A 24,038-nucleotide genomic window follows, 5' to 3' on the forward strand; every position below is an offset into this window, starting at 1 on the left:
ACTAACATGAACGAGAACGCAGGGGGTGTCTGAGGGGGGGGGGGGGGGGTGTGCCCCCTCAGAAGTTGAAGATTTGTTTAGAATTGATGGATAGATGGCTCGCTTTGGTGCATACTTTTTGCCAAATTAAAAAGGTGCCCCCCTCAGAAGTTGAAGTTTTTTTTTTAAATGATGGATAGATGGCTTGATTTTGGACATACTTTTTGCCAAATTAAAAAGAAAACAGTGTAACGCAGGGGGTGTGCCCCCCTCAGAAGTTGAAGATTTTTTTTAAAATGATGGATAGATGGCTTGATTTTGGGCATACTTTTTGCCAAATTAAAAAGAAAACAGTATAACGCAGGGGGTGTGCCCCCCTCAGAAGTTGAAGATTTTTTTTCAAATTGATGGACAGATGGATTTGGGGCATATAATTTTTGCCAAATTAAAAAGAAAACATTCTTAAGTTCAACTAACAGGAACATTTAAATTCATTTAACAGTTAAATTCAATTAACGAGGAACAAGAACGCAGGGGGTGTCTGAGGGGGGATGTGCCCCCCTCAGAAGTTGAAGATTTTTGTTTAATTAGTTCAACTAACAGGAACAAGAACGCAAGGGGGTGGGGTAGATAGATGAATCTGTCGTTTCCATTGAACAATCGGCCATAAGGTTTGGAAGATACAAGGGATTACTTTGATTTTTTTTTCCAGTTGGTCAAAGGATTTTCATCGTAAACCAATGTTTGAACTTCCGGTAATGTGAATGTGAACGCTTCTATTAATAAAATCTGATCGCCTGATTTGGCTTGATTTATCTCAACGCAGAGAGAAAGAGAGAAAGAAAGAAAAGAACATTTTTTTTAACCCCAAATCATGGGGGGGGGGGGGACATTTCACGACCTGAAAATTCGTGGGGGGATTGTCCCCCCGTCCCCCCCCCCCCCGGGATTGACGCCCATGCCGACATTTGCTCCGGCGATATCTGGCGCTTGTTCAGAAGCCTATCCAAAATTTGAAGTAAATATTCATCAAATGTCTAAATAAAGATCATGAGTTAAAAGTCGTTATGTTTATTACCTGTTTCGTGTCAATTATCTTGTTATTTTTGGAGTATTTTTTCGGAAAAACGTTGATATTCAAGTGCATACTGATGGTGGGTTGCGGGCGGGCGCGCGCCTGTGTGAAGTAATCAAAGACGTTTAAATATAAAAAGTAATCTACCGTAACGAGAATCGGCTGACACCCATCGAAAGGGTGCGTTGCTGTGCGGAGCGGTGTGGTGAGTTCAAAGCCCCCTTTCGAAAAAAGCGGTGGGGCTTTTCTCGAAAGGGTGCGTTGAGAACGAGTACCGTTTAACCAAAGACGTTTAAAGGGAACCAAAACCTTCATACTTAAGTTACTTTTATTGTAAAGTTTAAGATATTTGAATAAAATCAGTGAAAATTCTTTTGTCTGAATCATTGATTACAAGTTCTTTGCAAGTTCCTCTCACAATTATAATTTTCAGCATCCCCCGGGACATTTTGACATCCCGCTTTTATCAACGCCCCTGTCATCATTAGCATTTTAATTAATATTTCTATCTGTCAACACTTTCGCCTTGCTATGAAGGTTGCGCCATTTCGGAGTGCTAATTTTTCAAGGCGCACTTCTTTGGGAGACCAACTTATCATAATATTACGGATGTTTCTTTCCTGGGGACTATAGTGACGAGGTATTCAATTAACCTGTCACTATTGAATGAACTACATTACTTTAAATACATTTTGCATATATTACGTGTTGCTATGTCGGGTAAGCCTCGGGCATTCTTTTGGAATGACAAGACAACCTGTCTTCAAACCGTTTGCATAACATTTGAATAAAAAACCTGAGGTTCTGATCTAAAGTGTAGCCTACATCGGAAGCAACTGAACTGATCATCTTTCATAAAATGCTGAAGAGTAGAGTCGCAACAGACAATATCGATAAAATAAAGAAGAAAATGAAAAGTGAATGCTATTGGCTCTGCTTTTAGCCCGCCCCCCCCCCCCCTCCCTAAGAGACATGTTATAATTTTGTATATTAAAGTTAGTTCTGTTCTGTCCTTCTTGGTGTGAGGTTGTCTACTGTCCTGAGTTACTTGAATTTTGTTGGAGAGTTTAGATTGTTTTTGATGCAGCATGTTTGATGATTGATTTTGGCCAACTATAATTTCCCTCGGTTAAATTAATAAGCACGTTACATTACGAGCCGGAGATTTTGGGAAACAGGCATGCGTACGTCCCTCCGTACCCGGAGTGGGGGGGGGGGGGGGGCTTTTAGAAAACTCCAGGCATATGTGTGAAATAGGGAGATGGGGGTCCCTATGTGAACGCACCGATACCACGCCCTCTTTCTTTTCTTTGTAAAACTTGGAAAGCTGTGAAGTCACTGAATATCTTTTTACATTTTGTTCATTGAAGCGCGAAGAGTCCTCCAAAACATAGGAACACCACCTGTACACAAAGAACCACGCTCTATACATACCACGCACAATCTATATGCGTACACTGCATAACCCCTCTTCGCAATATAGCTAGGTAAACAAGAGCGGTCTAGGTCTTTGAGATGAATAGCAAAGGAATCGGAATAATTGCTATGCTTTGCCAGTGAAATTCTTCGCGTGCATACGGCGTGGGTAAGCCCTTTTTAATATTGTATGAAAATGTTTAATGTAGCTATATGCTGCCACTTTATATAAAGATAAAATGTAGGTTTAATCTTTATTTTTAGAGCATTCATCTGATGAAACGTATTGATATCGGAGGAGGTGGAATCGCGAGGCTCAACTTCGCCCGAAGACGGAGGCGCCCTTAGCTTACCTGGGAGAACTGCAGGTGCCGAGGCCGCTAGCTAGCGCTAGCAGCAGCACGCCCGCATTTTTTCATTTATCAGATTATGCCGAGACTGAAAGTGAGAGACTGAAATAAATATGTAAATCATACTTGGGCGACATATCCCTTATCCTTTATCCTTTATCCTGTCATCATAAACTTGTAAATCGCTAAGAAGCTACATGTAATATTATTTAAGCGCTATACATGTGACTTATTATTGTTATCATTAATGAATATGACGTCTCTTATAATATCTGATATACATGTACATCTAACATCACATGCCTTAGTAAAAGTGAGAGTTGGTAACACACAACATGAATGTGTAACTATACAATTAGACTACAAGGAAAATGTTAAAACCTGAAAATACAAATGATACACAATAGAGAAAATAGGAGAAACAGAGGTAGAATATGGAAGAACACCCCCTTTTCGACCCCAGCTACCGTAGGTCAACTATATGGCTTGCGCTTTTTAAAATCTGATTTTGGGATAGCGAGATCAAGTTGGCGCTAGAGACATAGTGTTGTACATGTACATATCGTACAACTAGCGATTGAGTATCATCAGCTCAGTTAATTATTATGCACAGTATAGGCTTGATTTAATAAACTCACCAGAAACACTTTTATATGAACCGCTGTACTCAATACTTGAGTCTGTGTTTAAATTTTAAAACTCCAGAATTTGCCAGGTTCACGTAAATGTATCCAAACATTGATTCTGGCCTGAAAAAGAATTTATAGACACTCTGTTAGATTGATGTACCCTCTACCCTTCCAACGGTGAGGTCATTTATAAGGCAACAAAATGTTATCAGCTAGTGTAGAATTCCTATAAGAAAGATATGTAACCTTGAGACCTGTGGGAAAAGTGTAGTCGTACTGTACATTCATAATTGTATTCTACAGTAAAACAGTTGTCATTATAAATTGTGTTTAAACATTACATATTATGTGATATGTATTATATGATATATATGTATTATATGATATATATGTATTATATGATATATGCATTATATTACAAGTCTTGACTTGTTTGAATCGTCTATTTTGAACTTGTCATAATGTTCTATGCTATACACACATCAACTATACGACAAGGGTTATAAGAATGTTCAAACACAGTGTACTGCTTTAGCAAAACTGGGGCAAAACCACCTGAAGAGAAAGGCCATATTTGTTGTCTCTCTTCAATGGCGATTTACATTGACACAGTATGTATTGAAGGAACCTTTACTTAAAGACCACCTTCCAAAAAAGACCACTATACTTGTCTTCCTTGGGTGACCTTGATATGCAGCTCATCCCACAAGGTAGGGTATTGGTCTAGTTTGAAATGTCACTACTGTGTTTGTTTTGCGTGTCTGTTTTACCCATAAGAGGCCTCTCACACGAGAAGTACGCTGTATTGTAACAGAACGAACGACACAGGAATATCCTTGAAGTCATTGTATCGCTGAAAAGAGAAAAAAAATGGCATGATGCTTTCTTTCTTCACCTAACTATGGATGGGTAGTATACATAACGTGTCAAATACACATGTACCTGGATTCCTAGAATGATAACGATAATAATAATAATAATAATGATAATGATGATGGCGATGACGATGAATACTCTGATGAAAATAAATATACATCTACATGTAGTTAAAATTATGAAAGCATAGTATTTACATGTATGTTTTCTTGGAAGGAAATTGTCTAAAACACCATACCCACCCAGGAATATTGTTTACGGTACTCAGGATTTTAAATGATAAAAAACAGACTTTTTTTTCCATCTCTCGGACAGATTTCCCATTTAGAATTTAGAAAGGGCAAGTTCCAGGTATTTAGTAATCCATATGTTACCAAGTAGTGTGGAGATCTGAACTTGAATTGACATATCACATCATTCACATGTATTTTTGTGTTAACTGCATAGCGGAGCCTATTTCGAACGTTGTAGTTGTTGTCATCTTCAACAACCATGCTGTACTAACAATAACTTTCTAGTTGAAATAACATGTATAACTTAACGTTTTATTGCGAAACGCATGTCTGGGCACCGTCTTGAATGAAAACTCAACAAAGAATAAACATAAACATCCCGCTACAGTCTGAACATCGTATCCTACGAATATTGTATAACTGGGCGGGGCTTATCATGAGCGCACACTGATGATTGGCCAGTTGTTATGTAAATTAACCTCTTCAAAATTAGTTTCTTTATAGGTTTCTTTATGTGATGTTGTTTTGTCCTTTCGCTGTATACTGATTCTTTATAAGTACAAGTTTCATATAAATTAACTTAAATCTGAACATGCTATAAACTAAATGCTATACATGTAGTATGATCAAATGCACCATGTCTTAGATCCGGCCATTTGGTCAGTAATAACACGGATAAATGGCTTGGAATTGCCGAAAGCAGGTCTGTGTGTCCAAATCCTTCAAGAAAACTCAGACTTTTCCTGTATAAAACGTGACCCTTTGACTGTCACAGCTAGTAGTTGATTTACAGCAGGTCATTGATTTGATTTACGCGCTAGGTAACCGGTAACCTATTCCCTTTTAACCTCTATTAGTCATGTACTGTCGCCCCCATCTTCCTAGAGCTATCCTGCCCATTGGGAGGTCAATTATATTTAGATCCTGATTATTTTATACATCTTTGCTTGACACTTTTGCAGTCATTGGGCTATATGGGCTTGTCGTTTTTTGTCATATGTGGCAAATCGTTGTGTGTTGTTCATCATGGAGTACTTTGGAATACATTTTGCATGTAAGTTCAAGGGCTTTTTGTGTGCATATTCTTTATTAATGCATTTAAAATATATATCTGTATATTTTAGGTGATAAAAAGACGGGTGTACCGTAGGGCTGCGACGTGTAGTCAAATGCTCGAGTACCCGCACGGTTGACAACTACTCGGGTACAATTTCTCATACCCGAATATTCGGCCGCAAAAATAAATAAAAGCCCGGTAAAAATGTTTCCCAACTCAAGCACTGTCAAATTCACCACTCAGAAACTGGGACCAAATGTCTGGATTTCTGTTTGGACTTGGAGGAAAATGGATTATTCTGCCATCTTTGGTTTTTAAAACAGCATTGTTTACTGTTATTATTATTATTAAATCAGCGCCTTCAACTGCAACTCGAAGTAAAATTGCATGCGTTTTCGGCGACAGAACTGGGATACTGCTCCAAAGGTATGGTGGTGGCAAAAACAAAAAAAAATCAAAAAATCAAAAAAATTCCAAAAAAAAAAAAAATCAAAAAAATTATAAAAAACATGGCGTCCGAATATTCGAGTATTTGCTTGTAAGTCTGGGAGTGTACTCGGGTACCTCATTACACTGTTGTGCATGGCCTTAGTGTACCGTATGTGAATATTGGCTTCTTTTTTATTTTACCCCTGGGTTGAGAGTGGCAAATTTGGATTGATGTCCTTCCAAACTACTGATGCTCTAACATCATTAATTTCACAGTCAAAGCTGAGCAGCTAAATACTTGTGTTATAGCACTCTAGCATACCGGTACAAAATGTGATAACAATGTGGGACTCTACATGTATGTGATGTGTGCAGCAAAGAAACTGTGAACTTGAACAATAGTGCAATAACATGTACATACATGTACCATTCATATAATGTCAACATTTTACATGTATAATGCAAATTTGAACGTGGGACAATTTCAAAGATCCAAACAGTCTGAGTGACCAAATGTTATGAGTACACTTTGGCACAATGTTGATAAAATAACAATTGCACTTGAATACCGATCCTTGATTGTCTTATTCTTATATTAAAGGCTATGCAAATATTTGTTAAGTGTAATGCTAATATAACTGTTTCTTATTCTAATGTACGGTACTCTGCAAGTGCATTTGTTTGACTATTCATCAATTTCATCTGCATGTACATGTAACATGATAACAATTCACAATTGTTAATTAATTTCCTTGTTGGTAAGATATAAAATTGTAAATCTTTGTAAAATACTTCTGATTGTTGAAGGTCTTTACTGTTTGCTTCTGCACAATGGAATTTTCTTTTTGAATTTGTATCTTCAAGTACTTTATTGTTTGTTTATTTTTTTCGAGATCTTTTATTGGGAGCTGTACAGAGCTAATTTGAACAGTGCTTTCATTTATTGTTTTCTCTGATAATACATACTGTAGATGAAGTGTTGTAGGTGTTCTCTAGTTTGATACCGGTACATACATACATGTATGTAGATCTACCTGACTAATGCCTGTGTCAGCTGGGTAATGGAAAACATACATTACAAGTGTATTTTGTTATACCGGTAAACACATTTAAAATTAATGTTCATTTCCATATACCAAGTACATGTATGTAAATCAGTGAATCATTTTATTAATGTACATGTAAATCATCTTTATTTATGTAGATTCATGTTATGTTAGTCTTTTATTCCTCTTTTTTCCTTTTTCTTTTCAGAATCCTGACAAAAGTAAAGAAGGGAGAATGACAGGATTAGATGTAGATGTTTTCCTAGGAGATTTGAAAACCAGAACCACTCCCCGTATGTGGTGATGAGGATAGACGAAAATACCCAAATTCAGAAGTAATTTTGGTTCAGAAAACCATATATTAAGGTAAGAACATGGAAAGGACATTGATATTTGTTTGCTAAAACATTAGAGAAATTAGCATGTATAAGTATTTGAGAGTTTGCGCTTGAATGTGATTCAATATTGTTTGTACATTTATTTTTCTGCAGTGGTACAAGTTTTAGAGGTGTTAATCATGAAGTCATATACAGCATGCAACTCATGTCTTAAAATGGTTTCTAAAGTCAATCTAGTAAGTTTGACAAACAGTTCTGTAAAACAAGAACTTTTGTGAATTTTATGAGTGATAAGTAAATGTTGAGCACAGCGAAATGACCAAATTACGTAAAATTATTGAACTTTCTACTACAACAACATTTGTGGAGGCTTAATTGTGGAGGAATTGGAAAGAGAAGATGCATTTTTCTTGTATATTACATGTAGCTGTGTGTGTAAGTTCAGTTGAGATTTTAAGTTATACTTTAATCATACTTATAAATCATACAAGATGTAAAGCACTTTCTTATGTGCAGCTACATGTATATAGCCACACTGATCATTCAGAGAAATAAAACATCACCAAGAAAACACGAATGCATTTCAGGAGAGGAATTTGAACTGCCATTAATGTACCCCCTTTCTCCAAAAGAGGGGGCTGTTCTTGATGTTCTGTTTGCAAAGTACAATCAATTTTCTCGGATTAAGAAAAATAGACGATGAGACTGTTAGCAGGATATGTGAGTCAGGCAAGCATGGTTTGTGCAAGGATATTAGCAACAGGCAAAGATTTATGGACCCAGCAGTGAAGGGTCTGTTAAGAATTGCCAAAAGATGGACATGTGTGTGCACGGATCCCTTACCAGATATGTAATTGTAAATTACATATAGTTTACATGTACATGTACATGTTTATGTCTGTACTTTAAACAAAAAAATAATCCAGATGAGACCCTCCCTCTCCCACCTGGTTTGGGCAAAGCTTTCTGCACCCAGCAGTGAAAGGTCTATTACGGAATGCTTAAGGATGTTTGTAAACAGATCCCTCACAAGATATATAAGTTGGCCTACATTTGTGTCAGTAAATAGAACAAAATTATCTACAAGTAGGTCTAGATGAGAACCCTCATCACCCCCTCCCCCCCCCCCCCCCCCCTCTTATAGTCTGCGTTAGGATATCAGCAAGAGGTTCTACCAAGGAATCCCAAAATATATACAGTGTGTGAATGGACCCTTGCCAGGTGTGTGGATTATATAGCCTAGATGCATTCAGAGGATGTCAATAGGCCTGTTTTCATCAGCCCGAGTTGGCTAAAATAGCCCGCTATTTCTGATCCGGGAAATTAGCCAGATCAGGAATGGGCTATTTGGCAGGTGAAGACAGGAAATCTTCCCAAGATATCTTGGGCTAGTTTTCAAAATAGCCTGCAGACTCGCAAGCTCGTGTTTCTAGCTGGTGAAGACACGATTTGTAACTTTTGGCTAATTTCCTGGATCACAGAATAGAGGGCTATGATCCGGCCAACTCGGGCTGATGAAGACAGACCTATTATAAAATGTACCAGGTGTACACTCCCTCCCCTATTCCCAACTTAGTGTTAGGACAGGATATTCTAGGATATTAGGAACAGAACAAGCTTATTACATCCAGTAGAGAAGGTCTGCCCAGAGTCTTTGACCCCATAGGTCTACCAAGGAATGCAAAGAAAGGTGTACACTCCTGGATGTGAATGGGGCCTCCACCAGGTATGTGTATTACCCTGTGTGTTCAGAGGATGTGAACATATTGTCATAACACAATCAAACCTGTCTATAAAGGCCATTTCAGGGAAATAGAAAAAGTGGCCTTTCTGGACTAGTTCTACAACAAAAGGACGAATTCACCAGTCATCAATAGAAAAAGGTGGCCTTGATTATTAAATAGAGAAGTAGAAGGTTTGACTGTAAGTCACTGTAACTGCACATGAGGGAAATTCCCTAAACTTATCTTTCTACATTAAGTCTAGTCATAAGATCTGCCTCCACCATATTGTCTGTTTGGAGCCAAAAGTGCATTTAGTCACATCATTTTACACAGAATTACTGCCCATCTGTCTCCAGACAGACAGATGATGAGTAACTCATTAAACTACTTTGTTACTACTCAAATACTTCAGAAGATAAATCAGGCACTTGAGAATGAAGCTTCAATTCAACTTCGTCGTATCTTATCTGTCTAGCGCCCTCTACGGCATTCAGGAGGAAGGAAGTTAGCAAATGACACATAACCCTGTAGTTTGCCCAGGGATCCAATCTATCAGCTTGGCTTTCCTTATCCTTGGGGTTTATCAAGATGACATTTTGCTTCAGCGAGAAAGGCGCTCTTTCCGAAGATTAATAGGTTGCATAGGAAGGTCTACCTTTCACTTATTTAGTTAGGCTGGCCTCTGGGTCTAACTAAAATGTTTAACAGTGGGAAATCTTGGGGTTTGGTCAAGTTTTCTTTGATAAAGTTGACTTTAAACCAAGCTTCAGAGTTGAGACCAATCTTTATAGTTTATACCCTGTGACAGATTTAGATTTTTTTTGGAATATGGGCCTCTAAGTTTGTAAAAATGTAATTTTACGTTATGTAAAAGATATGTCCCTTCCCTGAGATCAGTGTACGGCCTACACTCTCTCTCCCCTAGGCCACTATTTTGTTAATTGATAGACATCAAATTACCTTTTGTTTAGAGCCATGAACTCCTTTGGGATGTTCACCAAAACATGTTATTTGGTTGGGGTGAGTTTTTGTTTGCTTATTTGTTTTGTTTGTATACTTTTGTTTGTCATTTGTTTTATTTGTATATTTTTGTTTTGTTTTGAAGGTGTATACAGTATACATTAACATCTTTAGTTGAATAAAACTGATAGAAGCTAATCAAATCTAATGGTTCTTATATTATTATTATTTTTGTGTTATTGTTATCATCATTGTTGTTGTTATTATTATAAGTAGTATTTTTTTAATTATTATTTTATCAGTATATTCTACAGGGTGTATCATAATAAAGGATATTGAAGTTTAATGACGATTTATATGAAAACTACTGATTTCATAATCAAGCACTTATGTCTGTTGTAAAGGACAGAATGTCCTCTTTTAATGACACCCCAATCATACTTCTACTGTCACAGTTGACTGAATAACAAAGCATTGCTGTCCACCATGTGAAAGGTGCACTGTGCCAAGTTTGATAACATTTCCTTCTTAGACACATAATCCACTCATTGTTCAGCATTTCAATATGTCTGGGCTGACACAAGCACTAATCTTTGAATGCTAACTTGTCACAGTGCACCTTTGACATGGTGGACAGCAATGCTTTGTTATTCAGTCAACTGTGACAGTAGAAGTATGATTGGGGTGTCATTAAAAAGAGGACATTCTGTCCTTTACAACAGACATAAGTGCTTGATTATGAAATCAGTAGTTTTCATATAAATCGTCATTAAACTTCAATATCCTTTATTATGATACACCCTGTATACTGATAACTTCAACTTCACTCTAATATCCTGTATTAGACTAAACTACATTTAAAGGTACATTTAAAGCTACCAGACATTTAAAGCTACCATGTTTGTACATGTACCGGTAATGGCGTCCTATTTTTACCAGACATGATATGTTGTGGTTTAGATTTTCCAAAATATAATCTAGTTATGGTCGCGAGAAATTTGATACAGAGTAAATAAACAATATTGCTATGGAAACAGAAGCCATTTGATAGCAAGGATCAAATTATTTGAGCCATTTATAGACATTGCATGTAGGCCTATATACATGTATATGATGAAAAATAATCCATTTGTTTACATACATGTGTGTGTGTATAATTATGTAGGTTAGAGGCATGGGGAGGGGGGGGGGGGGAGTGATTTTCTGAATTTATTTAGCATAATAATGATAGATGTCTGTATTCCAATAATACCATCAAGGTTTTAATTCATGCAGAAACAATTGACAGCTATCAAAAATACAATACAAGAAAATAACTGTGAACATAGATCTGCCACAGATAAATTTCTTGTGTACCGGTAATAGCTGATTTGTGCAAATTTTATTACATCTCACAGATGACCTTGTTTGTGGGCTTGCAAATTGCAGACAATATTCTATCATATACATGTACACATGTTGATACAATGTAAATGTATGAATACAAGGAATATGTAGAAATCTTACAGGAGAGAATCATATTGATTTTGCCAAACAGTCAGACAATTTCCGCAACTGTACATTGTTTTTATAGTTAATTGAAGAAGAGCTGTTTCAATTAGAGCAGTATGCACTGGTCAAGATAAACTCAGCAAGCTCCATGACCATATCTAACACTTAATTTTCCCTTAAACTTTGAGTGTGAGTTTAGAATCCTGGTACCCATAGGCCCGTCTTCACTATCTCGATAATGGCCAAATATCCAGCTATTTGAACTATCCCGATCGCAAACTATCCAGCTATTTGCGTCTTCATTAGACCGAAGTAGCAAATTAGCTGGATAGTTGGTCGGGATAATATCCCAAGATATCTCGGTCTAGTTTGCAAAATATCCCACTATTTCCGAACTAGCGGGATAGTTTGCGACCGTCTTCATTAGACCGAAGTCCGGAGTCAAATATCCCGATCCCATCATGCACAACGATTTCCGGTTTGCACATGCGATCTATAGCGCTCAGCGCGCTAGTACAACCACTGACCTCGAGTAAGCACGGAAAACCGCAAACTAGACTGAGATATCTTGGGATATTATCCCAACCAACTATCCAGCTAATTTGCTACTTCGGTCTAATGACGACGCAAATTAGCTGGATAGTTTGCGATCGGGATAGTTCAAATAGCTGGATATTTGGCAATCTCGAGATAGTGCAGACACGCCTCATGAAGCTTTCAAGATAAGATAGTTGGCCCCTTTTAACCAAATCATTTAGGAGACCTGTCTGCCAGGTCTATTAGTTACAAGAATGTAGATTCACATGAGAGTCTGTAAACTTTAGTTTAGCTTATAAATGGTTTTAAGGTTATCTCATACTAATTACATGTAAAACTTGTGGATGTACGCATGGTTTTGGAAACTTCCGGTTTTAAACTACAAATGATCTCATGGTTTAAAACTGGAGGGTCCTAGGCTGAAGTTTTATGCAGTGCAGTTTTATATTAATTTGAAGGGTTTTGCAGCTTGTAGTGACAATTGCTGCCTGCATATGGCTTGTAGTGGAAAACTGCAAGCACTTGTTTCGGTGTCGTGTGAACCAATGTTCGAAGTGAGTGTCAAAGTGATGTCAAGAAAATACACAGAGAGAAAGAAATGGTAGAACTGTCTTGTTCTGCCAAGCTGGAAAATGTGATACTTCTATCAAATTGAAGAAAAATGCTATCCCCTGTACACGTCACTTATACATGTAGAGTGTAGAACATTTCTGCAGTAAGTTTGTGTTTTGACTCAAATTATGAATATATTTAGCCTTAAAATGAAAGTAGCTAAATGCAATCATTTCCAGGTCTGCATATATATACTTTAAAGATAATGCATGATAAGACCATATATGTAGGCAATCAAGAATATGCAGCCATCAGATGAAAAACAATGGACCATACAGAGTCAGGAGCTGTCTGCAAGTGTCATAACAGCTGGGTAATAATTAGTTGAGAGACGAGTCAACAACATCAATGATATGCAATGGGACAGCAAGAGAGACAAAGTTGCTTGGAACACTGGACCATAGAGAACCTGTCAGATCTCTGACTCACGCATTTCCTTTGCATTTAAATTTAGCTCCCCATGCCCCAGGAAGAAGAATGAATTATGGCAATGACTTTGTCCATGATGTTAAATCAAATCAGACATTGAACAAGCTAGCTACACTTGAAATGGTCAAGCTCTTGATAGTCTGAAAAGCCCAGCTGTCATTCAACTGAGAGACTGACATCTGAAGATGCACTTGATTGTGTCAAAGGCCTCTAGATGACTCTCTCTGCATAGGACTTTACATATGTCAAGTTTGTGTTTTGACACGCTGCAATCTGCGAGCTATGACCGTGAATGGTACGTGATGTCATGCTTTGGCACAGGAACCAAGCCAAGAATCCTTTTTCGATAGATCTGTGTTTAGAATTGTGACATCAATGTGAGTCGTGCGACATCTGAACCAATCGCCGAGAATCCCGCAGAAATGCAGAGGTATCATGGTGCTATTTCTGCCAGCTCTGAAAAATCAACGGAATAATATACCGAATGTAGAAGAGCTCTCAGCTGGCAATTGCTGATTGATTCCGAAGCTCAGGAAGCTAATTGTTGATTGTAAATGAACTTGTATTTAGAAATTGCCATAGTAAAACAAATTCTACTTGTAAGATCAGCAAACCCGCCGGGTAAAGTGACGCGGAGACTGCTCACTTCCTTCTCCTATTTTTAAGTGGATGTGATTCAATTGCTAGAAATTAATTGGAACCGATTGGAGTAAATGCTCTGAAGAAAATGGCTGGGAAAACGTGGTTGAACTGCTTGAAGCACCAGGAGGCTAAAGGTAGGTGATAATGGGTGATACTCTTGCTACCCTGGACACTTTGTGAATGATACAGATAGTACTTTTTAAGGATCAACAGGACTAGAGGTACATTGTATACCAAGAGTTTTCTATTTGGAGGTAGAAAGGTTGTGATTCACATCATACTAAACATAGTTAATTCTCTTCTGGCTCAAAACAGACAAAACTATTACAGTAATGCCTGATTTGCTTTCTGTATTATCCCATTTTTATCAGTGTCTTTCTTGGACTTAAAGTGACTTCTTGCATGTTTCTGAGTTGTACAAAAAAGAAGGTTCCTCATTTTCTGTCTTTTCTGAGCTACAGTGTACTTTAAACTTTGTATTAAAGTTATAAGGCAGATTTGGTTTACTTGTAGTCATGTCAATTTATAGTCGAAACTGAAAATTTATCTCCCATTATTACCTGTTACTCAAGTACCTATGAAACGAGGTCTTGGAAAATGAATTCAAGTTTTCCCCTTTTCGAAATGAATGGGAACTCATGATGTTCTTGTGGTTTACCCTTTCTACTACTAGGGGCATTTGCACTGCAATAAAAACAGATGGTTTTTCTGTAGTGTAACTGGGCCTCACTTGTATATTGTTTGTGACTATTGATATACATTTGAATATCATGTCAAAACATCAATGAAATTGCTCTGTGAAAGAGGACAGTCTAGCCTAATTATACTTCACACCTTTGATGTACAATTTTCTATGTTTCAGAATATAGAGTGATGTTGAAACATACAACAGTTGCTATATTTTTTGGAATTTATTCATGATAAGTTGATAACTGAAGGGGCTGGTGTTGAGGAAAATGAAAATCTGTATTGACATGTAGTGTATGTGAGGATTTTAAAGGGAATGAGCATGAAGAGAGAGAGAGAGAGGAGAAAGGGAGGGAGAAAGAGAGAGAGGGAGAGAGATAGGGAGATCGAGATGGGGGATGAAGAGGTAGATCGAGAGAGATAGAGAGAGGGAGAGATAGGAGATGAAGAGGGAATAAGGATGAGTGCAATCATCATGAAATTGTGGACATTTGTTTCAAATGGATTCTTTTATAGTAATGCCATTTACTTTACAACAGGGTAAATGGGATACACTTTGAAATGCTTGTTTTGTTTAAAGGTTCCTACATGTATGCATTCTGAGGATTGTTCATTTATAAAGTACATGCATGTACTTGACAGGATGTCGCACTTAAATGGATTGAAGTCTCCTTATCTGCCTAATAACTTTCCCCTACATGTACAGTTGTAGTTCCTCACGTTGATGTGATGTAATCACACTCATATTTATGATATATCAAGAGGTCAACAATTGACTTGTAAGTTGTCACTGTCGTGCAAGTGGATAGAAAGATTTGCCTGAAACACGTACAGAAATAGCAGTATGTTTTTGTTGCCCTGGGACATTGGGCACTCAGCAAAGTAGCCTTAAAAATACTTCTTTGCTCATTGGATATCTCTTATCAAAAATTTGTTGAAGGATTCAAAAGTGTGATTATATAGATCTGGGAATTGTATGAACATGTATCTTCTTTTTTGTCAGAGCTCTTTCTTACCAGACCGCTAGCTGTAAGAGCCTCCCAAAACTTCTTCTTTCACGCATTCACCAATATTTAGCCCTCGGTTAACACATGTACCTGTCTAAGTCTGTTTGGAGTCAGAAGGCGATAACTCTTTGTTCAAGTTTATACATGTATGTGTAAGTGAACAACCTTTCGGCTTCTAACAGATAATATGGTCTGTGTTTGTTTTTTTATTTAAAAAGGTGCATTTAAAGGTTTTCTTTAATCTGATTGTTTTTGCAAATTTGATGTGTGTGGAAGATGTGTAAGAGAAAGGAAGAAAGAGAGAGAGTGAAAGAGGGGAGAGAGAGAGAGAGGAGAGACAGAGAGGAGAGAGAGAGAGAGGAGAGAGAGAGAGACAGAGGAGAGACAGAGAGAGACAGGGAGAGAGATAGAGAGAGAGAGAGAGAGAGAGAGAGAGAGGGGGGGGGGGGGGGGGGGTGGGAGGGAAGGGGGAGTGAAGGGGGAGGGACAGAGGGGGTGACTTTATCTTTGAAATGCACATTATAACAATCCTTATGCTATTAATTGGCAAAGCTCATAGAGTGAAACAGTAGTCAGCAGCGGAAACAACTCTGTGAATCCAATTAACCTATAATTATACAGACATAAATAGGCTTTTGTCATTCATCAGTGTTTAATAATGATATTTCACATCCCCGGCAGGCCTAATCAGATGGAAAGAACATACTACATGAATATCATATTTCAAAGGTCACATATGCTTTTGGTAATTTGAAACTATATTAGTTGTTTCATTCTTTGGAGAAGTAAATTTGCTAGCCATATTGGCACTTTTAAATGCCACTATACTCTGGCACCTTTCCAGTAGCTTCCTACTCTAGTAAGCATCAGCCTCATATGCCATAACTTATACATTGTTGATCATGTATTCTTCTTACTGATTAGAAACAGTTATTTTTATTTTCTTATAAGCTCTTTCAGGAGCTCTATGTAAAACTATTGTGTTTAAAAAAAAAAGTAATTGTCTTTTAATGACAGGGTAAGATTGATTTTCGTGTTTTAAACTAGAAAAATGAAAGGGGGGGAGGGGGGTCTCCCTTTGCCTAAAATAAAAGGATGGGGTAAATAAGAGTTTGGAGATGATAAGGGGGCAGTTACTGAGAGCCAGAAGGGCATTAATTACACGTGCCGGTTATACAGCGTATGTGTTAACGCCTCACTGGCTGTTTAAGCTAATGATGATCTGAAGTTGGAATCAGATGATAGCTAAAAGCAGATGAATAAGTTTGATTTGGAACTCCTCATCTGGTTGCATGTACGGTGACACGTACGGTACATGCTCATGTTCACACATATTTTTCATGCTTTAGTGCAGTTCTATCTCGAACCTTCATCTAAAAGCCACACCCTGCTTCTTCCTTGCCCTAATCCCCACCCACGAACATGTACCTTGCCACATCTGCAGGTAAATGTACTCCCTGACATCAGATATTCATTTTTAGGAAACATGTCGACACGTATACGTACATGTACGACATCCTTTTCCCAAAAGTATCTGCGGCTGGCAGATTAGCAGCCTCGAACAGGCAAAGATTGGCTCAGAACTTATCTAGATCTAAAGATACGAGGCGGTAATCTGGCGACGTCTTAAGGTAGCATTTGGGAGGGATCGCAGCAAAGACGGGATGTGTCTAAAAATTGCTCCAGAGGGCTCTCGTAGCTCCTAGAGCACCCTTATGCGAGGATTCCGAGGAAGTTGGTGGCTCTTCTTGGATCCATAGGGTGTGGGAAGTGTGGTATTGAGGCACATGGGAACCTAGAGCAGGTGGATTTGAGGGGTATAGGGGATCATGGATTCTTACTAGTAGTTTCATGGTGGGATATGGATCGAAAGGAAAAGGGGATACTGAACTCTCAACTGAAAACGACATGATCCCATTTGATGTGTACATGCTTGCGTATCATGCTATGCCATGCTACCCTGTATGTATGTGATACGTATTCTTTGAATGATAAAAATCATACACAAAGCTAGAGACCATAACACACACAATAATTCAAGAATATAATGAGGTGTAGTACATGAATGTGTCATAGTCGAGTGGTTTGAGCATCAGTACTATTATTATTTGGCAACACATTCATCTACATTTGTTTAGACATTTACATGGGTTTTCCAAACTAATTTATCTCCTGTTTTTATGTAGAATATAAATGTTTGTTCATGAAACCAGTGATGCAGTCATGCATCTGAGGTACATGTCCATGTAATACACCCCTACATGTATGAACAAGAATTGGAAACATGTTCTGACATACCTGTTAACATTTCCCTTCAGGCTGGATTGATGCAGACACTTTTAAATTATAATTCATTTAATTTATCATGAATGAAAGAAATGAAAAGGGTCTGCATCAATCCAGAAACAAAAATAAAGACAAAAATTGAAATGAAGTGACCTATTCACCCCAGTGTTCTGCAGTATCTCACCCCATTTTATGGTCATGAATAGGAAAGGAGTATAGAAGAGGAAGAACATGAAAAGGTGTGTACGTCTCCTGATGAAGGATGTTGTCTTTCCTGGATGATTCATGCACAAATTCTGTCTGGGCTGCGATTCATGATTGATTCACAATGTCAGAGAAATTGATGAAAAATTAGATTTTTTACATGATGGTGAGAGGGAGAGAGAGAGAGAGAGAGAAAGAGACAAAAGGTGGGTAAAGGGTAGTCTGCAGGCAAAGACTCTCAGTTGGCTCCTAGCTCATACACACCTTCATAATATCTTGAACAGAGCCTACAATGTAGTTCTGTCAGTCTATGGCTGTGTCAGATATGGAATGGTTAAAGTACAGAGCTAATATTTCAGTTCAGTACAGTTTAGTTCAATTTGATTTATCAATTCTTCTCTAGCATAAAAACAGGATTATATACAAAAAATGGCAAATATATATAGTAAGAGAAAAAAAACAGAAACTACAAAAAAGTTTATCAAAACTTGTATGGAGTAGTTCCCAGTAAAGGGAAAAATACATGGTATAAACAAGAGGGGGGGGGGGGTAATGGTAATTGTAAATTTATTGGAAAAAATGGTGCACTAGACCATCTAGATTTTTAGTTGAGACACTTTGTTATGCACTACAACTGGGAAGGTTCGTGTTTGCAAACTAGGATGAGGGATAGAGAGAGAGAGAGAGGGGGGGGGGGGATTGAGCAAAAAGGAAGGAAGTTTTGTAAGGATGTATGTTTGTCATCATACAGACAGCTGACATCAAATACTCTATCAGACTATTGCTTAGACATCAAGCTCACCTACATATATATCATGTCTGCTATATTCAGCGTAATAGTAAACATCTTAGAAATACATGTATGGGGCACATTATCAAGGGTAAAGCGATGTGTAGGCATCAATACATATAGCCTGCATTTCACACATTATGATAATATATTTAATGCCTCCCCCCCCCCCCCCCCCCCCCATCCTGATAATAGAATGATTACATGTGAAATACATTTACCTGTAAACATGTACAGTAGTTGTCTAGCTTTTATAATTTGTCCTTCACAATGACCTGCATTTTCAATAATACATGTATGAAAGTATGTTATGATATGGTTTACTATTCCATTTCATTTCGAATTCATAAATTTGTTCGTAAGAGAAAAATTGTACTGAAATCTTTCTACTTTTAATTCCTAGCATTGTATGACTAAATAAATATAACTACATTGTATGGTACGATAATCGTATTGTTATATTTCACATATATTTCTATTGTCATGAAATGTTTTGTGTTGATTTTAAGGTATGCAGTTGCTGTATTACTAATCAGTTATGATTTACTTTCAATATTGAATACCTTTCCCATACACACATGTGGTTCCTTACATTTGGTAATGATTAAATCATGCACATCTATGTACATTGTATGATATCATTTATGATATTTATTGGTGTATGACATGATCGCGACCATACAAATGTAAACACTCCAGTCGCTTCATGTGGCCCGCAGAGTGTAAACATTTGAAATCCAAATCTGAAATGAATCCACAACTGTTGTGAAATACAGCCGCAGAAATGTGGGTATGTCTCTCTTCCCCCTCACAAAAACCGCCCTAATGTGACTTGTGAGGTGGAGAAAATGTATTTTACTGACGGACATTTCCTGGAAGCAAAACACCTTTCAGATTATTGTCTTGTTTTATTGGCTATAGAATGAAGCCTTGTATGAAGTAGATAAAAGTACATGTACGGTACTGTACGTCAACTGCTTGCATTCAGGAGCATGAATTACATATATAGTTCTGCAGGTAGCATAAAGGATTCAACAAGTCCTATAATAATAATGACAATGAAACAAAATATGTACAAAATCTTTTAAATTCTCAAACTTTCAAAGCAGCTGAATTTTAATTAATATACAGTAAAGATGTTAGGGTAAAGCATGGGTTTGCCCATCTGTAAGTGTATTTGATTTTGTCGACCAAAAGGTTAGACCATCCATTATTAAAGTTATCAAGAGCAACTATATTCCACATTTTTTGTTAATGGTAGATAATTCCACAGTGCAGGAGCTGATGCCATGAAGGGTCGATTTCCATACCATGTTTACATAATGTACAGCCCTGAGATGTGTAATGATCGAAGAATACACACTGCAGTGAATCTGATTGTTTTATTTAGTTTTCCCTTCATACATGTATGTAGAAGATCCCTCGACATGCATCCGTTGATAAATAAGTCTTCTTTTTTTTAATTGGAGATGGTACATATACAGTGTACACATATAATATTGACCTACATGTACACTTTGTTGTTTAACTTTTTCCATGAAGTGGGAAATATTTAGCTGATTTATAATCAGTAAACCACCAAAATACCTGATCTTATACCGGTAGGACTAAAGAAAAACACATATTATTAACTAATCATTTCCAATCTCTTTACAAAGAAAAATGGGTCCATTGTGTTTCGGAAGCAATCAATTCATACTCAGTTTGTTTGTTTGTTTTTGACACTGCTGTATGGAATTATAATATTTACCAAATTATGGTTCATGCATGGATGAATGCTGGAGCTTTTGTTTATTTGATAGTGTTTGCAGATTATGATTCATTCCATTGAGTCAGATGTTAAATATTACACAGTGCAAAAGCAAACATTTAAATTGTGTTCAGTTTTATTGATGTATATTAAATCTATCAACGTTTATTTGGATTGCCTGTCTTAGGCAAAATTGAGTTTATACTCACATGTTGTTGCCACAATTATTGATTTTGTAGTGCAGATTAAGTTTAATTGCCTATTGATTTGTACACTCATTTGTGGATAACCTGCCTACATATGCATGTAAGTAAACATTTGTTTGATTAATGAGCTAATTAACTGAGTGATCTCGTAATGAGACATGATTATTTGTAAATACATTGTCCATGTACTTCAGTCTGATGGCACAGGAATTGTGGATATAGTGTTTCATGTAATTGTCTACCGGTATGTGAGTCTTTTTGTGAGAAATACCCCTACATGTAGAAGTAAAGAATTTCTTTCTGACTTGAAATTTGGAGATAAAAAAGTAAAGAAATATTATTACAAACTGTAGTTTTACACTATCTACGTGTTTCATATTTGTTGTTATCATTTTCTCTTATTGTATTATAAAATAGAAAATGTACATGTATTAGAAATTCATTTTTCATTATATAAATACGGTGTGTTGAAAATATTATGATTCTCCATATGTAAAGAGAAATGTATCATCTAATGTGCTAAATAAACATAAAATATTGTTTTGGTTATCATACATGTACATGTTAATGTACATGTAGTTCTACTATTACAACAAAGATCTGTATAAACCTGGAGAATTCATTGACCCATAAGGTAACATATTGCAGCGCTTCAAATATAGCTTCTTCTTTGTCTTTCTGCCTGGATGAATCTAGCTTTATTGACATCTGTCTTACCCTGCAAATCCTGCAACTGATGTAGTCATGAAATTAAAAAAGGATCTCTGTCTCTATATGACTACTTCTCAGAATACAGGTGATAGCAATAGCGTGTATTGTCTGCTGAGAGCAGCTATAGGGCCACATGTAAAATAAATTGAATTCTGGGCCCCATTTCACAAAACTTGTCATCAGTGACAAATGACAGTTTTTGTTATAAGCTTGTGAAATTCTCGCTTCTGATTGGTTATCAGCAGATTTGTCACTGATTTTTGTCAATTGTCATTGAAAATGTAATTGAAAAAAGGTCATGCAAATTGCATTGTGAAAGAAACTGTCTGGAACAATTGGGAAAAAGGGGAATTATGTAGTTTATAAGAATTGAGTTTTTGGAATGATAAAAAAGAAAAGGTACATGTACATGTATATTGACTCAGTTGTAGTGCTGCAGATCATATACATTGCACACTGAAGTGGATAAGTGGGACTATATGTACAAATGTTTGGCCCAAACTGTTCAGCGATTTCCTCATCATATTTCTAATATTAGGGCAATTGAAGACTTGAAGTACAATCCTATTCATGGGACATTTTCAGTAGATGCAAGCACTCTACTTAAATTCCTAAAGCCTTGAGCAGAGCCTTCATGTACATGTAGATCAGTCTCTAGCTGACTGTGTCAAAGTACAGAGTCTATTGTAGTCTTACAGTGCAGACATTGTTACGCTCAAACCGATGGACAAGGTTTTTAGCCTGCAATCTAGTACATTTCCACTATAATATTCTGTAAAACTAATGTACAAGGATGGGAAGCTTGCAAATTAAATATACCGGTAGACATACAATGTACATATTTTACCAGAACTCAACCTCCTCTTTGTGTAAAGCTAAATTCGTTAATGCTTTTCTGGCTCTCTGGCTCTGCATATCATATGATTGACATTTTATTGTTTCAATCTGCCAAATCGTTTAATGTTTTTGAATCCTTTGTATCGTTGGGGTAATCACTTGCATGCTCCATTGTAGAAGCAGATCTTATAAACATCTGGGAAATATAACATTGTCAATGAAGTGGTCATGATGAATGAACTTGGCAGATGACAGATGGATGGACTGGAAAGGATAAAAATCGTGCAGGAAACGACTTCTTTCATTAGAAGAGGTTGTAGTTACAAAATGGAATATACTGCTTGGGTTTGCTGGATCTCTTAAATATGGTTTTCTTTGGATAAGATGAGATTTTGCTCTTTTGCATTTTCTGTTCATCAAAGCTGTGTAGGCTTTTCAATAGCTCTTTTTTGTTCAAAGCAAAATTTACTTGTTTTACTTTTGTATAATTTTACACTGGGTTACAGAAGAGATTTTGTTATGTGCCAAGACAATTGATTTTGCAAATTGTCTGCTTTAATTTGATATAATTATCTCATTTTTGTACTCATTTGTGTAATTTAAATACTCCATAGAAATGTCAGCCTACAATGTACATGTACATGTGTACATGTCCACATGGTTTAATTAGATATGACCTTCATATAATTTTTTCTCTGCATGAATTTTTCAGTTGGTATCAGATTACTGTATGAAACCAATCATCCCTCCATTCTAGTTCATCCTACCATAGTAGGTCCATGGTCCTACAGAGTCGAAGCAATTTGCTGGATGGCCAGTAATACATTCATTATTAATTTGCAGCAGGGGATATTGTAGCAGGGGATATTGTAGCAATTATAATTATAATCAGACATAATAAAATTTATCTTGCAACATCATTTAGTGTGTGAATTGGTTCAGAATTAATGATATTTCTCAACCTCACTTATTTTGTTTGATGCAGAACAGCTTTGTTCTCATAGACACATACATGTATATGTTTCCAGGAAAATGCCTTTAATGAGGAAATGTGGTTAGCTTTGGTTGAATGCAGACCACGATGACCTTAATCGCTTTAATAGAAATATGTTTTCTGCATTTTGTCAGTAGAACACAAAGGGTGGATTCAATCCCATTTTAAAATATCTTTTAGAACACCATTCGATTTTACTTTTGTATCAGATTTACCTTGATTGTTGTCTGTTGAGGATCTTCATCTACATCAGCTGAGAAGAACTAATACTAATTCTTCAATCCCGTAATAGGCAGCAAAAGATTTTCTTATTTTGGGATGGCAATAGTTATTATGTATTGAATCATATTCTTTGCTTTGTCAAATATGTTATATTGATAGATATGTGGTCATTGCATATGTATCAGTGTATGTACCCCTACTCTTGTAGAAGATTGGCTTATCTGTTGAGCTATCATGGATCATCATATTTCTTTTAATAGTACAGTCAAACCTGTCTATAGTGACTGCCCAAGGGAAACACACAAAGTGGCCTGTGTAAACAGGTGGTCTTTGTAGACAGGTTCCTTTAGTACATGATTCAATGAGAAATCATTTTCAAGGGAAACAATAAATGTGGCCTTTGTAGACAGGTGGTCACTAAAGCAGGTTTGACTGTAACATCTTTTCTCATCCTTTTTTTGTTAATCCAGGTCACACAAAGAAAAAGAGCGACCTAAAAGGAAGCGATCACAACCCCGGAA

At 36.9% G+C, this 24,038-nt stretch overlaps 1 long non-coding RNA gene across 1 annotated transcript; it reads left to right on the forward strand.

Moving 5' to 3' along the window:
* Positions 1–2,441: 2,441 nt before the first annotated feature.
* On the forward strand, positions 2,442–24,035 carry LOC115922191. The gene is made up of 3 exons (XR_004063352.1): positions 2,442–2,639; positions 7,299–7,456; positions 23,988–24,035. It is a non-coding gene; the product is annotated as an uncharacterized LOC115922191 (long non-coding RNA).
* Positions 24,036–24,038: the final 3 nt, after the last annotated feature.

Source organism: Strongylocentrotus purpuratus, unplaced genomic scaffold, assembly GCF_000002235.5.
Source record: "Strongylocentrotus purpuratus isolate Spur 01 unplaced genomic scaffold, Spur_5.0 spur5_scaffold_11, whole genome shotgun sequence".
Taxonomy (NCBI): Eukaryota; Metazoa; Echinodermata; class Echinoidea; order Camarodonta; family Strongylocentrotidae; genus Strongylocentrotus; species Strongylocentrotus purpuratus.